A 6188-nucleotide genomic window follows, 5' to 3' on the forward strand; every position below is an offset into this window, starting at 1 on the left:
CCATAGAGAGAGCATCAATAGGCCAAGACTCCTCCAAACTCTTCCCTCTCACTCTATCTCACTATCTCTAATACAAGACTAGATCTTATTGAGGACTAATCTTCTCTTGATTGCTAGCTCTAATTCTGGTGGACATATAAATTAGGGTTTCTGTCTTCTTAGCTCTCAGGATCAAATGAGGCATCTACCCTAGAGGGGGGGGCAAGTAGGTATATATAGGCCAAAGTGTCAATCCTGAGTCCTCAGATCAAACCGACTTGAATAAATGGCGGAGATGCAATCCTTAAGGCGGCAGAGAACCAACATAGCAACGGGAGGCTGACGTGGGGACCCATAGGCCAGCTAGCCTATAGGTGGGTCCGGCTGGCCCCACATGTCTAGGGCACATGCTCTTCTTCGGTGATTCACCTTTTGGAGTCTTCTAGAGTCTTCCCACGTTGATTACGCGGTAGAATTCCAGAATTTCCTTTGATGAAAAGGTCATCCTTGGCGGTTTTCTGATTAAATCCTGCTGGAAACATAGATTCATCAAAACTCATGGAATTTGTCAGTTTAAACCTCTAAGTCTACATTGGTGATCCATTTTAGCCATTTATACAAGTTATATTGATGGTTTGTGATGAATGTTACCAGCCTTCAACACCCATCTTGGAGTGTAATCTCATCAAAGCCAAGCATTTAGTTCATTCATAGCCCAACAATACTATAATGGGAAGGCCATAACTCTTTCATCTGAAGTGTGATTGAGGTTCATGTGTACCACATAGGGATCTAGGATCTTCTCAGTTCTCACCTACTGGCCTAGTGGGGGACTACGGGGCGAGACTTGGAGAGACTAGCAGGAGGCACCGTGGTCGATCGGTGGGGAGGTGGGGGCAGGGCGCGGAGGAGTGGAGGACGGAGTCAGAGCGTGAGCGGGCACCGTCGCAACTCATGAGTTGTGGAGTCAGGGCCGCAGTCTCGGGGAGGCGGGCCATGGGGGGTAGGGAGTGAGGCATGGAGGAGAGAGCTGAGCAGGCCGAGTCAGGCGCTCGCTTCCTAGTTGCTACGGCTAGGGCTAGGATTGAATGTTACTAGGCTGTATTCCTCTAGGGTGAGCTAATGGGCTGCTAGACCTTTTTATGTGTTTTTTATATAGGAGTTTCCATAGCCATTGGGCCTCACCCTGGGCTGTAGCCTAGGACCCAAATCTGCCCCTGATTTTGAGGCCATCTCAAAGTCAGAGCATCCCACACTAAAATCATTGTCCTGGTCTCATATATATAGACACCGTATTCTATGTGCTACATCCTCACTAAGGTCAAACCAAGGATGATTTGTTGTCAAGAATGAAGGAGGAGAATAATGATGGCATGATAATAAGGATACGACCATTGAATATAAGGTGAACTCATTCATATCCTTGCATAATGAAATTAGTAAGAATTTGTTGCTACCTAATGTCGGTACTCTCAATGTGCTTGGAACAAAGGTGATGAACCCAATCATGTTTGTCAAATTTCCACCAAACCAAGAGTGAAACGACCTAGGATTTCAAAACTTGAAATACTAGCTCTCTTGCCCCTCTGTGATAGTCCCAGGATACCTCAGCTATCATGGGTGTCCACTTTTTAGCTGATTACAAAGTCATACAACAACAGAGTACAAAAATAGGAATAAAACTAACCTAATACAAGTTCTCTAGGCTAGGATCAAACAAAACACCGAGGCTCTACTCATAGCAGCGAAGCTTGGCAAATGTCCAATCCACGGGCATCCTTGAGAGTAGACCGCAAACCAACTACTAATCTCAACATCACTGCAAGACAAGAAATATGCACACCGCCAAATGTGTGTAGGCCATGGTCAACACCGATGAGCTTTAGTGGAAAATAGAAAATAAAGGGATCTAGCGATCCTAATAGTTTAGTTGTAGTTTGCATCCTTAGCACAGGCAGAAGCGTTAATTAAATAGTATATCTTCTCTAAATCCCAACCCATTCACTCATTCTCACCATCCACTCATCATCACATCTCACATCTCACCTCTCATCATCCCTCACATCCCTCACATCATCCTTAGCGCATGTAGAAGCGTTGAGGCAGCCTCCGCATGCCCCTCATCTCAACGGCCTCAAGCCAAACCTATCTTTGGGGGAGAGAAGCAAAGCACAAGAGAAGACTAGCGGGGTGAAACAGTTCATAGGAATGATCATGACCGAGATCACGGCTATACGTATAGTTTTAACTCTGCAGAGTGTGTACACCTATACCCAACAAGATCACCATCATCGACCGTGGCCGTGGTCTAGGCAAACACCACTCAAGAACTAGCACATTCCTCACTAGTCTGCCCCCAAGTGGAGTAGCATACGACATGATGTATACACTTGGGATCATGATTAGGGTAGCTAGAAAACCCATCGGCATCCTTTTCACCATGCTCCTAGGGGATACCCCCATGCACCTCTTCTCCCACAAAACTGGCTTAGTCCGCACTAACTCAACAGAACGGGCCCCGCCCATTTAGGGCCTATGGCGTGCACATTTAACATAGTCCCGTGTCCTAGGCATCAATCCACGATGATCCTTAATTGGCCAGAGCAAGAACCTTCCACCAATACCACGTGGCCCACCTCTCACGGGTAGCCACCACCACACGCCTATCACATCATATCCATCAGAACTAGATCTGGGGCACTCCACGCACCAAGTGTACCCCTCCAGGGTAAATCCTCTCACTCCGGCCGGTATCACCAAAGAAACAGGTCAAAGGCAAGGAATATCTCAAGAACTCCTCAATCACCACCACCCATGCGGGATTCAACACTCCCATCGCACCAACCTACCATCTACCTCACGAGAAAGCCTCACGATAAACCCCAATCCACCAATCACATCACCAACCAACCATCACATCACATAACAAGGCATATATGTAATTATGATGGAAAGTAAATGCAAGCAAGCGGGTAGGCAATATATAAGTACGAGTGCGAAGCTAGGTAATCAGGGTGAAGGGGTTTTCAATCAAGGCAAACAAGGCTCGGGCAAAGCATGCATCACATATACTAGCAAATGAGTAGAAGGAAAGCACTAGCATTTCTACTTGCAATGCCTAATAGGTTTCTCTAAGATAAGGTGCTGCCATGACACCTACGATGTCGAGGTAGTAATGGTACAGGCCTCCAGAATTCGAGGTCATCCACCATCAGGGTCCATCACCTCCAGGTGCGTCGTTGGATCCATCCGAGCTCGAGTCGTCGCTACGCAAAGAAAATACCAAGAACGGCCACCAATAAGAAGCAATAAAACCGCAACAAAAACCTAACTCAAAAGAATAAAAAACTGCACTAGGAGGTAGATCAGGATTTTAGGAAAATCGTAGCTATTATGAATTTGCTATGAATTTTTGAAGGTGGCAAGGTATTCTGAAATCCAGGGAAAAAGATAAAGGAGCAAGGATTTGATGGGCCGGCCTGTGCTGAAGGTGGTCCATCAGCTCGAAATGGAGGGGGCTCGCACGTGGGCTGAAAGACCGAGCCGAGCTTGGCGCTGCCAGTCAGCCCAAAGAAGAAGACGGAGAGGGAGGACCGAGCTGGGCCAAGGCCAACTGGGCCACGGCAAGGAAAGGAGGCGACTTCGCCCTCTGGGCTAGCCCACACTCGCAGCAGAGGAGGGCACCCAACAGGTGTTCGACGCAAGGCAAGGCCGGCGGCGCGCTGTGCTCGGCGTTCCCATCCGCGGCTGTGGGTGAGGCGGCAGTGTAGGCTTGTGCGCAGGCGTGCAGGTAGTGGTAGCGTGGCCACGGCAGCCACGAATGACGCGGCACCGCTGTGCTGTGTGAGTCGAGGAGGCACCGTGCGGTGGTCAAGGAGGAAGGGAACATGGGTTTCCATGGCCAGGCAGGGCATCCTAGCTAGGGACGAAAGGTCACGGCTTGGGCGGACAGGGGACTAGCCAAGGCGTGCAGGAGCATCGGCTGGGCATGGCTTGCTGCCGAGATGGCTTGACGTCGCCCGGGCTCGATGCGGCGTCCCGACGAGGGGAAGGAAGGTAGTGGCGGCTCCGACTGCGAGGTCTTCATTGGTGCGGCAACAAGGCAAGGTCTTGGGCCTTCGTGTGATCGCGCGTGTGGGCGCGGTGTCCATGCGCGTGGTCGCGACCGTGAGCGGCCGACGACGACGGTGAGGTGCCGGGGCTCGCGTGGCGGCGTGCGGAAGCACGGCCGCGCGTCACCGCATGCCGGTGTGCGTGCCTGTGATCCGGGCGGCCTAAAAGGCTCAGCCTTGGCCAAAACAGGGCCCTGTGAAGACTTGGCCGTGGTGGCCGCGAGTGTCGCGGCGGCGCCGTGCGGTGCAAGCGGCGGAACATGCCGACTCGAAGGCCGGGGCAGACAAAGATTGAGAACTCAGCGTTAAAGGAAGGGGTCGTATGGCTCACCGAGGGGTTCCCAGGCGGCCGGACGCGTGGTGCAGGCAGGGGGGTGGTTGCGTCGACGTCGCGGCCGGCATCCGTGCGCGATGGTCACCGGGTCGTTGGCGGCAGTCGTGGGCAGCTCCGCGACGCGTCCCCGGGCACTGCAGCGGCGGCTTGAAGTCAAGCGCGTGGTGCAGGCTGAACGACGTCGTGCTCTGGAGGCTCGTCGGTTGAAGGCGAACTCGATCTCCTCGGCACCAACGTGCGGTCGCTCGGCTTGGGTCGCTGTGGCGCGTTCATCGCCGCCGATCTGACAAAGGAGAGAGCGGCAACAGCTTGAAGACTGGCCAGACAAGAAACCGGCGGGAACGGGAGGAAAAAGGACGAGCTTTTGGCAAGGAAAGGCTCATCGGTGGTGTTCTTGGTGACGGCGAGGTGGATGACGGTTCCGGCTGGGCGGTCTCTGGCGGCAAGGGCTCGGTGCAAGCAGAGCGCCACGGTGTGGTGAGGTCGCGGCCGTGGACGTGGTATCGACGGTCGCCGGGCCGGCGACGTAGGAGCAGGCGAGGTCGCGGGCGTGGTCGGCTCGAGGTGAAGGCGCTGAGCGATGAAAAGGCAGGCAAGGTGAAGAACAAGGGCGAGGGAGACAAAAGGAGGCACCTTGACGAGTGAGAGCTCACCGAGGTTGCGGCCGGGAAAACGGCGGGGGCGTAGACCGGATCGGCGCCGGTACGTCACGGAGGTAGGGGAAGCAGCTCCGGGTGTCTGTGGTGCTGCGCGTCTTAGCGTACACGGAGCGGCGTCGAGGACGACGTCGAGGTGCGGGCTCGAAGACGGGGATGGACTCCAGGGCGAGGTCGGGGCTGAACGGCTCGACGTAGATGCGCGGTTCAAAATGAGTTCGGATCGGATGGAGTGTCTGGGCATCTAAAATCGAAACCCAAACCTAAAATCTGAATCCATCCCGAATACCGATTCGGATGAAAATCTATCTCCAAAATCTAAATCCACGGATACCCGAAACCCGACGGATTAACCAAAACCCAAAAATATTGTAATAAATCAGCAAGGACAGTAATAGAAAACATGATATATGATTGATGAATGTAGACAAATTATTCCAATTATATGATTGATGAATGTAGACAAATTATTTCAATTAAAGATGTACAGAACATGCAAGTAGCAGGCTAGCAGCTATGATACACAGGCGTATAGCCATGTACAGAACATAGTCTAGGTGTCCAGCCATGTACAGAACATACGTACAGAATATGCTTACATGCAAATAAATAACAGAACTGGAGAAGCAACCTAAGTTCAGTACAGTTCACATATTATAGTCCAAATAAATAACAAAACTTGAACATTAATACAAATAAGAGTTTTTTTATCAAATAGGGGAATTCATCTTCGCTTGATGAGTTCATCATTCATCAATTATTGTGGAATCATCTTCATCCTGTGAAATCAAAATAGAGGGAATAGCTCATTACTGAAATGTTGATAGCATTGTAAATTCACAAGTTGAAAACAGAAGCAAACATCAATACCATTTCTTCATCTTTTTCATCAAGACAAGTCATCAAAGCACCAACAAAAGTAGGCTGAGACCCTGCATTAATATAGTATTCACAAATTAGTCTTATAACTTATACAGAATGAAAACCACGTCTTTATAGAAATTGCACTTACCTAACATATCAGCATGAGACCATACTTGCATACACATAAGTGTTGATGGTGCAAGCCTACTACGATGTGGACTAATTATTCTCCCACTAATGCTA

At 50.6% G+C, this 6188-nt stretch overlaps 1 long non-coding RNA gene across 2 annotated transcripts; it reads right to left on the reverse strand.

Moving 5' to 3' along the window:
* Nucleotides 1-1341: 1341 nt before the first annotated feature.
* LOC136498379 (uncharacterized) lies at nucleotides 1342-5257 on the reverse strand. Of its 2 annotated transcripts, XR_010769604.1 has the most exons (4): nucleotides 5079-5257; nucleotides 4423-4998; nucleotides 3140-3245; nucleotides 1342-1798 (listed from the first exon to the last, which is right to left on the reverse strand). It is a non-coding gene; the product is annotated as an uncharacterized lncRNA (long non-coding RNA). The 2 variants fall into 2 exon arrangements; XR_010769603.1 differs by lacking the exon at nucleotides 1342-1798 and having other exon boundaries at nucleotides 2788-3245.
* Nucleotides 5258-6188: the final 931 nt, after the last annotated feature.

Source organism: Miscanthus floridulus, chromosome 12 (assembly GCF_019320115.1).
Source record: "Miscanthus floridulus cultivar M001 chromosome 12, ASM1932011v1, whole genome shotgun sequence".
Taxonomy (NCBI): domain Eukaryota; kingdom Viridiplantae; phylum Streptophyta; class Magnoliopsida; order Poales; family Poaceae; genus Miscanthus; species Miscanthus floridulus.